At 43.8% G+C, this 10,773-nt stretch overlaps 1 protein-coding gene across 6 annotated transcripts in view; it reads left to right on the top strand.

Annotated features, from left to right (window-relative positions):
* Positions 1-7,590: 7,590 nt before the first annotated feature.
* The window catches only part of RAI14 (retinoic acid induced 14), a 193,476-nt gene continuing 190,293 nt past the window's right edge, over positions 7,591-10,773 (top strand). For 2 of the 6 annotated variants that reach the window (XM_070743458.1, XM_070743454.1), the window contains exon 1: positions 7,591-7,904. The gene's annotated coding sequence lies outside the window, so the exon portion shown is untranslated. Of the gene's footprint in view, positions 8,011-10,773 lie in introns of all 6 variants that reach the window. The other 4 variants (XM_070743456.1, XM_070743459.1, XM_070743457.1 and 1 more) reach the window with 4 other exon arrangements.

Raw genomic sequence — 10,773 nt, 5'->3', positions numbered from 1 at the left:
CTCACAGCAACAGCAATACAAGACAAATCCAATATTAAATTAATTTTAAGAACACCACAAGTTAAAAACCAATCATACACACTAGCATACCATACAAAAATTTTATAAGCCTAGGGGGAAGGAACATGTCAATTCCCCCATGCCTGACGACAGAGGTGGGGTTTAAGGAGCTTACGAAAGGCTAGGAGGGTGGGGGCAACTCTGATATCTGGGGGGAGTTGATTCCAAAGGGTCGGGGCCGCCACAGAGAAGGCTCTTCCCCTGGGTCCCGCCAAACGACATTGTTTAGTTGACGGGACCCGGAGAAGGCCAACTCTGTGGGACCTAACTGGTCGCTGGTTATCTTTGCTACCCTGCTCTGAACTGATTTCTATTCCACTGAATCAGGGGTGAAATTCAAAATGTTTCCCTACTGATTCTGTCGGCGTGGCTTGGTGGACGGGGCAGGGGAAGGATACTGCAAAATCCCCATTCCCTCCCCCACTCTGGGGCCAGCCAGAGGTGGCATTTGCCAGTTCTCTGAACTACTCAAAATTCTCCAGAACCTGCTGAATTTCATCCCTGCACTGAATTCTTATTAAAGAGTGGTATCTGGACCTAGACAAAGTGTTCAAGAGAGGTTCTGACCGCAGCAAAATACTTGGCTAATTTCCCTGATTTTTATTATTGTTTAAGTAGTGTTTCCTACCTTTGCAAATACAACACACTGTTGATACATGTAATCACTATTTCAAACCCTCTTTTACAAGAATTATAGGTAGTCCTCGATTTACAACCACTTTGTTAAGTGAATTGTGCTCTGTTTTGTTCCCTTTCTTGCTACAGTTGTTTAAAAAATCCCTGCAGTTGTTAAATTAGTGACATGGTCGTTAAGTGAATCTAGCTTCTCTATTGACTTTGCTTGTCAGAAGGGTGTAAAAAGTGATATGACCCCTGGATATTGCAATTGTCATAAATATGAATATGTCTGAATTTTGATCACATGATTCTTGACAAATGTATCTTTTTCTTCTTTGTATGCTGAGAGCATATGCACCAAGACAAATTCCTTGTGTGTCCAATCACACTTGGTCAATAAAAATTCTATTCTATTCTATTCTATGACCACAGGGATAATACAACATTTGCAAATCTGAAAAGAATTAGAATTAGAATTCTTTATTGGCCAAGTGTGACTGGACACACAAGGAATTTGTCTTTGATCATAAAAGGTCATAAGTCACTTTTTCAGTGCCACTGTAACTTTGAACAGTCGAATTGTTGTAACTTGAGGGCTATTTGTACTGAAGAGATGTAGTAGTGCAGTGGTTAAAATGCAGTATTGCAGGCTAATTCTGCCAACCCCCAGCAGTTCAATTCTCACTGGCTCAAGATGGGGCTTCCTAGATTCGCCCACATTTCTGCAACACTCCGTAGCCTGCATTGGCTGCCGATCAGTTTCCATTCACAATTCAAAGTGTTGGTTATGACCTTTAAAGCCCTGCAAGGCATTGGACCAGAGTACCTCCGGAACCGCCTGCTACCGCACGAATCCCAGCGACCGATAAGGTCCCACAGAGTTGGCCTTCTCTGGAACCCGTCGACTAAACAATGTCATTTGGCAGGTCCCAGGGGAAGAGCCTTCTCTGTGGTGGCCCTGGCCCTCTGGAATCAACTCCCCCCGGAGATTAGAACTGCCCCCACACTCCTTGTCTTTCGTAAATTACTCAAGACCCATCTATACCGCCAGGCATGGGGGAGTTGAGACACCTTTCCCCCAGGTTTTTTTATATTTATATTTGGGTATGTATATGTTGTTTGCTTTTTAAAATATGATAGGGTTTTATGTGTTTTTTAATATTAGATTTGTTTTCTCTGGAATATTGTTTTCTATTATTGTTGTGAGCCGCCTTGAGTCTTCAGAGAGGGGCGGCATACAAATCTAATAAATTGAATTGAATTGAATTAGGTCCCAGGTTGCTGGGGCCGATAACTCTGTAAGCCACTTAAGAGTGGTCTGAAAAGCACTGTGAAACGATATATAAAACGAAGTGCTATTGCTATTGCCAAGTCGACCAGCTATCTTGAGCATTTGATTTATGCTTCCTACATGAAAACGTTTGCACTTAAATTTCATTCTTCTGTTTGCACCTGATTTTCCACAACAGGTTTGAATTTCATCATGAAGGACAGAGTGGACTCAATTTCCCTGAGATAAAACAGTGGACAATTTTCTTGCGGTGGGCCCCACCCTTTCTTCTCCAACTTGGTCTCTGAAGAATACAGAAAGCTTGAGCCCATGAGGTCATCAGATTGGGAGAGACCAAATGTTTAGCAGGTGTTGGGGAGATAGCTCTATTAAGCTTTAGAGATACCCATCTGGCCCCTTAATTGCCTGCTAAGAAGAAAAATTAGCTAAGATATGGCTGGCTAATTGATGGTCCAGCAGCAGCTTGTGAACCAATCTTTTTTGAGAGGAAAATAAAAGGTGGGCAGGGAAACCACCAAACAAGTCATTTTTTCCCAATCAAGTAAAAGCAGAGACATATTAATCTCTTCCACCTTATGTAGTTAGCCTGTAATATCCAGCCACTTTATGATCTTTTTTTTTTTTGGAACAAGAACTGGGTTAAAAAAGAAATAACAGATTTCATTTTACCAAGTATTTGGGAAATCTTTTCACTTGTAAACAATGGTTTAAGAGGATTTAGTGGATTGAACTACTTGAGAAAATGTCTCTAAAATGAAATAGAAAATTATTACATTATCAGGAATGGCAGGGTTCAGTGTTTTCCATCTATAATAAAATGAATACTATTAGCATATATGAAAAATTTAAATTTAATGGCCGGATATAATAATGTAGAAGCTATTGTATGTAGGGTAATGTAATGAAACATTAATCCTAAAAGTTCTCAAAACAATTCCATATGGTTTATCCTGACTAATTCCACACATTGATTTCAGGAAGATTTGGGCCATGCAGCCCAATACTTACAAAATATATATTCAAACGCTTATAAATTGCATTTTCCAGCCAATGACCTGTTGTAGCAGCATTATAAAAACAACCATGAATGCAAAGATACCCATACCAAAAATTTAACAGAGCCAACAACAATTTTGAGAAAGAAATAGGCTGGAATCACAAAAGCTGTTCGGTTGAAATGTTCTTGAGCTTTTTGTGGGGTGGTTGAGATGTGAATATAATTCACAAGAAGCTTTGCACAATGTGTGAGTCCAGCCGAATAGCCAAATGTTAATCTAAATACATGCTGGCTGAGGGTCTCTGGGAGTTGAAATCTTAAAAGTTGCCAAGTTTGAAAATACTGAGGGGGTCTATGCTGCACTCTAAGCTTGGCTGTTTTCTTGCAGACATTTCATTATCCAAGCTAGGAAACATTACCAGTGCTCTGCAAGAAAACAATCAAGCCAGAAAGCACCAAGGACCCACCCACCCCTCAGTTCAGCCCTGAGTTACAAATATTTTCCTTTATTGGTACACTGATCGAAATCCATTAATCTTCTGCAACCCTCTGTAATTTCCAGTTTATTTATTTTATTTATTTATTGGATTTGTATGCCGCCCCTCTCCGGAGACTCGGAGCGGCTAACAGCAACAATAAAGCAGTGTACAATAGTAGTCTGATGTTAGAAACAATTAAAAACCCATTAATATAAAAAAACCATACATACATACATACATACCATGCATAGAATTGTAAAGGCCTAGGGGGAAGAGGGTCTCAATTCCCCCATGCCTGACGGGAGAGGTGGGTTTTAAGCAGCTTACGAAAGGCAAGGAGGGTGGGGGCAATTCTAATCTTTGGGGGGAGTTGGTTCCAGAGGGCCGGGGCCGCCACAGAGAAGGCTCTTCCCCTGGGTCCCACCAAGCGACATTCTTTAGTTGACGGGACCCGGAGAAGATCCACTCTGAGGGACCTAACTTGTCGCTGGAATTCGTGCAGCAGAAAGCGGTCCCTGAGATAATCTGGTCCGGTGCCATGAAGGTCTTTAAAGGTCATAACCAACACTTTGAATTGTGATCGGAAACTGATCGTCAGCCAATGCAGACTGCAGAGTGTTGGTGTAACATGGGCATATTTGGGAAAGCCCATGATTGCTCTCGCAGCTGCATTCTGCACGATCTGAAGTTTCAGAACATTTTTCAAAGGTAGCCCCATGTAGAGAGAGTTACAGTAGTCGAGTTTCGAGGTGATGAGGGCATGAGACTATGAGCAGTGACTCCCGGTTCAAGTAGGGTCGCAACTGGTGCACAAGGCAAACCTGGGCAAACGCCCCCCTCGCCACAGCTGAAAGATGTTTCTCTAATGTGAGCTGTGGGTCAAGGAGGACGCCCAAGTTGTGAACCTTCTCTGAGGGGGCCAGTGATTCATTATATATGAATCAGAGTTAAAATACAATTTTTGCAGATGAACCAGGCCAGCACTTGTGTGTGTCATTCCAAACAATTCCAACGAACTCTTATTTCAATGTTTCTCCCAGCCTCAGCCGCTGTTTTATTTCTGCAGCCTGGTTTTATGCATGTTTACTTAGAATTAATCCCTGCTGATTTAAATAGGAAGTACTACGGAAGCTTTGTAATTTATTTGCAGCCATTTATTATTCTGGTTTAAGCATCCATTCCTTTCAATCCCAGCTTTCTTTCAAAGCAGGAGATTGGAGTGCACAGGGGTACCCTATTCGGTGTTATCCTCACAATAATCCTGTGAGGTAAGTAGAACTAAGGTGTGCTTGACCTAAACTTATCTGGGGAGCTTTGACGACTGAGCTTCGTGGACTTGAATCTGAAAATCCAGGATTCTGCTATAGCACCTAATGGCATCCTGAAATAATTTGTCTCATGCCAAATTCCAAAGTGAAATCTATAAACAGGGGGAGAAGTTTAATTGAAAATTGTAATTCCAAAACACCTGAACAGGAAAAAAAAAGTAGACTTAGAAATGATAATGGAAATATCAAAGTGATGGGCATCTTTTAGGATCAACTATCAACAACAAAGTAACAAGCAGTCAAGAAATGCTTTATAGATAATATTTGGTGGAGCAGCCATGAAGATGTTGGAGATGATATTCAAATGCCTTGAACCCTGACCCCCATAAAATTGAGAATCTGCAAGCAATTGCTGCCAACCTCATTCCATTGAGGACCTGTATACTACACGAGTCAAAAAGAGGGTGGGGAAAATATTTACTGACCCCTCGCATCCTGGACACAAACTGTTTCAACTCCTACCCTCAAAACGTCGCTACAGAGCACTGCACACCAAGACAACTAGACACAAGAACAGTTTTTTTTCCGAACGCCATCACTCTGCTAAACAAATAATTCTCTCAACACTGTCAGACTTTCTACTAAATCTGCACTTCTATTCTACTAGTTTTTCTCATCATTCCTATCACCCATTTCCTCCCATGTTGACTGTAACTTGTTGCTTATATCCTAAGATTTTTATTAATATTGCTTCTTTATTGCTTATTTGACCCCTATGACAATCATTAAGTGTTGTACCACATGATTTTTGACAAATGTATATTTTATTTTATGTACGCTGAGAGCATATGCACCAAGACAAATTCCTTGTGTGTCCAATCACACTTGGCCAATAAAATTCTATTCTATTCTATTCTAGAAGCAAAAGTTGGAGTTTAAAGAAACAAGATAGAAAAAGTATTGATGTTTTTGATGTCGGAGATTTCTGACAATGCCCAGGAGAGCCAAGAAAGCAAACCAATGGATCATTGAACCAATCAACCAAGTTTTCACTCAAGCATAAAACGCTCAAGTTCAGACAATCCTAGTTCAGACATAACATCCAAGGACCCAGCTCTCTAGAGAAGACTCCAATGGTGGAAAAGATGGAAGGAAAGAGATCACAATTGTCATGGTGGATGGCTTCAATTATAGTTTAACAACCTTGGTGGTGCAGTGGTTAGAGTGCAGTACTGCCAGCTACTTCTGCTGATCACCAGCTGCCAGCCAGATTGTTGGGGGCAATATGCTTTCTCTCGGTAAACTGCTTAGAGTGGGTTGTAAAGCACTGTGAAGCGGTATATGTCTAAATGTATTGCTACACTAGTGATGACAGGTATACTGTTGAGGGATAGAGACTGTTGACATGTTAGATAGATAGCTTTTTGGGGAAAATCTGTATGGTCACCAGGAATTGAAAATGATGATCAATTAATCATCTGAATATCATCAGATTAGGCAAAAGAAAAGAGTAGCACAGAGCAGAGTAGAGTAGAATAGAGTAGAACAGAACATGGGGAATGGGAATAGAATCATAGAAGGGGGAGGGAATGGAATAGGAATAGAATAGAAAATAAGTATGGAATGGAACAGAATACAGAGAATGGAAATGGGACGGAATGATAAAACGGAAGGACAACAGAACAGAACAGGAAAATAAAATGGCAATTGGGATCCTTCTATAGAGGAATCATTGAGTCTGTCACCTGCACCTCTATAACTGTCTGGTTTGGTGCTGCAACCCAACAGGACTGACACAGACTTGAGGATAATCAGAACTGCAAAAAAAAAACAATTGCTGCCAACCTGCCTTCCACTGAGGACCTGTGTACTACATGAGTAAAAAAGAGGGCTGTGAAAATATTTACTGACCCCTCACGTTCTGGACATAAACTGTTTCAACTCCTACCCTCCAAACTTTGCTACAGAGCACTGCACGCCAAGACTAGACACAAGAACAGTTTTTTCCCATCACGCCATCACTCTACTAAACAAATAACTCCCTCAACACTGTCAAGACTTTTTACTAAATCTGCACTTCTATTTCTACTAGTTTTTCTCATTATTCCTATCACCCTTTTCCTCCCACTTAGGACTGTATGACTGTAACTTGTTGCTTGTATCCTAAGATTTTTTTATTAATAGTTTCTTCATTGCTTATTTGACCCTTATGACAGTCATTAAGTGTTGTACCACATGATTCTTGACAAATGTATCTTTTTCTTTTATGTACGCTGAGAACATATGCACCAAGACAAATTCCCAATAAAATTGTATTCTATTCTATTCTACCTTATTGCAGGGGTCTCCAATCCAACCTTGGCAATTGAAGCCTTGTTAGACTTCAACTCCTAAAATTCCCCAGCCAGCTTTGCTCTTTGGGGGATTCTGTGAATCGAAGTCCCCCAGGCTTAAAGTTGGCAAAGCCGGAGACCTCGTTTTATTTTGGATACGCAAAGATTTAAGGCGACTTCGGTGCACGACGACGACCTGCTTCGCCAGCCTTACAGGAGGCACAAACCCAGGCGCTCCTGGGGCGTTTTTATCGGCTGAGGAACGTGGTTTGGGGGGGGGGACTCTCCCCACCAGCAGAAACGAATTCCCAAGAAGTCCAATCCCGACGGCCCCGCCAAGCCACGAAATATATACCAAGGACCGAATAAGCGGAGGGGAGGGGAGGCTGAGAGACCGCGCGAAGCACCTAAGCGACCCCTTGTCCTGAGGCAAAGCGCCTCACACCCAGCACCACGCGAGTCCGCCCCCTCCCGCCTTCCCCCAGGCGGAGCAGCGCCGCCGCCTTTCACGCATCACGTGGTTCCGCCGTGACGTCATTCCCCCGCCCACTCCGGGGCATTTTAGAACGCCGAGAAGTAATTTTCGAGGCTCAGCATATGCGCGGGCGCGCGTGGCTCGGAGTGAGGGAGCCAAGCAGCTTGCAAACAAGCAAACGGGCGAGCGGGGAATAGTAACAGCCGCCCCGTAGCAGAAGCGAGCGCCGAGACGGGTGGAGGAAAGAGACAACGGGACTCCCCCTACATTTAGCAAAGCCGACAAAATCCGCCTCCTGCGTGTCCGAAAGCGCCGCTCGGAGCGGTTTGCAAGCCGACACCGGCATCCAACTAGCAACAGGGTGCAGACGATCTTTCCATGGGGTGAGTAGCGTCGGTGGGAACTTTGGGATCGAGCTTCCTCTCCCCTGGGCTGGAGGATTTTCACACAAGTCTTCGTTCCTCCTCGCTCGCCATCCATCCTTCCGAGGTGGGTAAAACGAGGACCCAGATGGGTGGGGGGGGGCATAGGCTGATTCTCTGTAAACCGCTCAGAGAGGGCTGTAAAAACACTGCGAAGCGGTTTATAAGTCTAAATGCTATTGCTCTTTTTGCCCCTTTTTGTAGTTATTTGGGAGGGTGGGGGGAGAGGAGACTTTTGACGGCCCGAGAAGGAGTGAGCGAGCGAGCGAGACTATGAATGGCTTGCATTGTCTGGCAAAGTCCTGCAGAGAAAGAACTGGCTGTGAAACTGGAGGGGCAGAAAAAAGGAAAGAGGAGGAAGATGCCCGAGCCGGTTAAATTCTCGTGCAATTTAGGCGGGGCCGGTTCCGGGCATTTTTCTTTTAAACTGGGGATATGAGATAAGGAAAAAGATGTTTTTTGCTCTTAGATTGGACTACAAGCTCCATTATCCTCTGGAAAGCAACGGTGGGGGGGTTTTTTGCGGTCCAGTGCGTACCGGTAGACTACGGGGAGAGAGAGGGGAAAAAACCCCGAGAGAGAATGGGATACTCTTCGTGTTGGATTAAGGAAAAGTACTGCAAGGGGATCACGCAGAGATGGGGAACATTGCTTGGTTGGTTGGTTGGTTGGTTGGTTAGTTAGTGTGCCTTTCGCCCCCTGTCCAATTGTCTTTCCTTTCTCTCGCTTATCATACATATTTTCTTTCATATATCCTCTCCTCTAAGTTCACTTTACTCTTATATATATTACTACATGTCTATTTTTCTTCCTATGCATTTGTGTATTGGACAAATGAATAAATAAATAGTTAGTTAGTTAGTTAGTTAGTTAGTTAGTTAGTGTGTGCGTGTATATATGTATGTATATGTATGCCCCCCGCTCCCGAAGGGCTCTGGCGACTTACAGCAATAAAAATGTAGTGTTAAATACAGTTTAAAATCCCGTTAATACAATCACCTCATGTCGTGCAATTCTTCTCTTTGCGGGGCGGCGGGGAGTCCTTCGCTGGACGTGCGTAAGTGCACCAGCGTGCCTTCCGTCCCCTGTCTTAATGTTTCTCTTTTTACTAGTATCATGTATATAAATATTATTCTGTCTTTGTATACCACCAATACGTACTTCGCAAAACAAACAAATAAATAATAAACTGGAACAGGAGGGGGCGACGTCCGAGTGGGCGAACGAATCTTCCCCCCTCCCCCTCCGTCGGCGCCTCGGCTTGAAAGTCGCGCTCTCCCCGCCCTTTTGTTCTGTGGCGGCTGAGGCAACAACCTTCGGAGTCCCGGCGGGAGCGGGTGGGGGAAAATGTTGCCCTGCGGGAAGGGAGGGGTTGGCCCGCTGCTTTCACCTCCCTGCTCTCCCCGACCCACCGAGAGGGGAAAGCCTCCCTTCCCTCAGAAAGCCTCCCGGATGACTCCGGCCAACCTTTGGCCCGACCTTCCCTAGAGCAGTGTTTCCCAACCGTGGCAACTTGAAGATATCTGGACTTCAACTCCCAGAATTCTGAGAGTTGAAGTCCAGATATCTTCAAGTTGTCAAGGTTGGGAAACACTGAGCTAGAGAAAGCAGGGGGGGGGGGGCACTTTTGAAAAAAAATTGACAGCTCCACCGCCTCATAATTCCTGGAGAAGCTTTTGGAGGGCTCTAAGGAAATTCAGATTGACCAGAATAGAGCTGGAAGGGAACATGGAGGTCTTCTAGTCCAGGGGTCTCCAACCATGGTGACTTTAAGCTTGGTAGACTTCAATTCCCAGAATTCTCCAGCCAGAAAAGCTTTGCACTAAAGTATTGTCCACATTTGTGTCCAATAAAGCAAGGGGTCTCCAACTGTGTCAACTTTAAGCCTGGTGGACTTCAACTCCCAGAATTCCCCAGCCAGCAAAACTGGGGGGGGGGGAATTCTGGGAGTTGAAGTCTGCCAGGCTTAAAGTTGTCAAGGTTTGAGACCCCTGCGATAAAGTATTGCCCACACTTGTGTGGACAATCCTTGTCTATCCCATAAAGCAGGGAAATCTCCAACCTTGGTAATTTTAAGCCTGGTGGACCTCAACTCCCAGAATTTCCCAAAGAGCAAAGGGGACTGGAGAATTCTGGGAGTTGAAGTCCACCAGGCTTAAAGTTGACACAGTTGGAGATCTCTATTCCTAGTCCAACCCCTTGTTCAAGCAGGAGACCCTGTACCATTTCAGACAAGTGGCAGTCCAGTTTCTTCTTTAAAAAGCCTCCAGTAGTAAAGCACCCACAACTTTCGAAGGCAAAGCTGTTCCACTGGTTGATTGGCCTCGCTATTAGGGAGTTTCTATTTAATCCCAGGTTGTTTCTCTCCTTGATTATTTTCCTTTCATTGTTTCTTGCGGTGCTTTGGAAAACAAGTTGCCCTTCTCTTCATTGTGGCAGCTCCTTAAATGCTGGAATACTGTCACCCTTAATTTCCCTCCCCTCCATAATAGCCATGTCCAGTTCCTATAACCATTTTTCATGTGTTTTTGTCTCCAGTGCTTGAGCATTAGAAATATTAAAATAAGAAATGCAGGGTTTGTGCAGGGTCTGATAAGTGTTTTTAACAGGAAAGTGAACACAAGAACAAGGGGACACAATCTGAAGTTAGTTGGGGGAAAGATCAAAGGCAACATGAGAAAATATTATTTTACTGAAAGAGTAGTAGATCCTTGGAACAAACTTCCAGCAGACGTGGTTGGTAAATCCACAGTAACTGAATTTAAACATGCCTGGGATAAACATATATCCATCCTAAGATAAAATACAGGAAATAGTAAAAGGGCAGACT

Source organism: Erythrolamprus reginae, chromosome 2 (assembly GCF_031021105.1).
Source record: "Erythrolamprus reginae isolate rEryReg1 chromosome 2, rEryReg1.hap1, whole genome shotgun sequence".
NCBI classification, from domain to species: Eukaryota; Metazoa; Chordata; class Lepidosauria; order Squamata; family Dipsadidae; genus Erythrolamprus; species Erythrolamprus reginae.
Note: the sequence above shows the minus strand (reverse complement) of the source record. Positions and strands in the feature narration are given on the sequence as shown.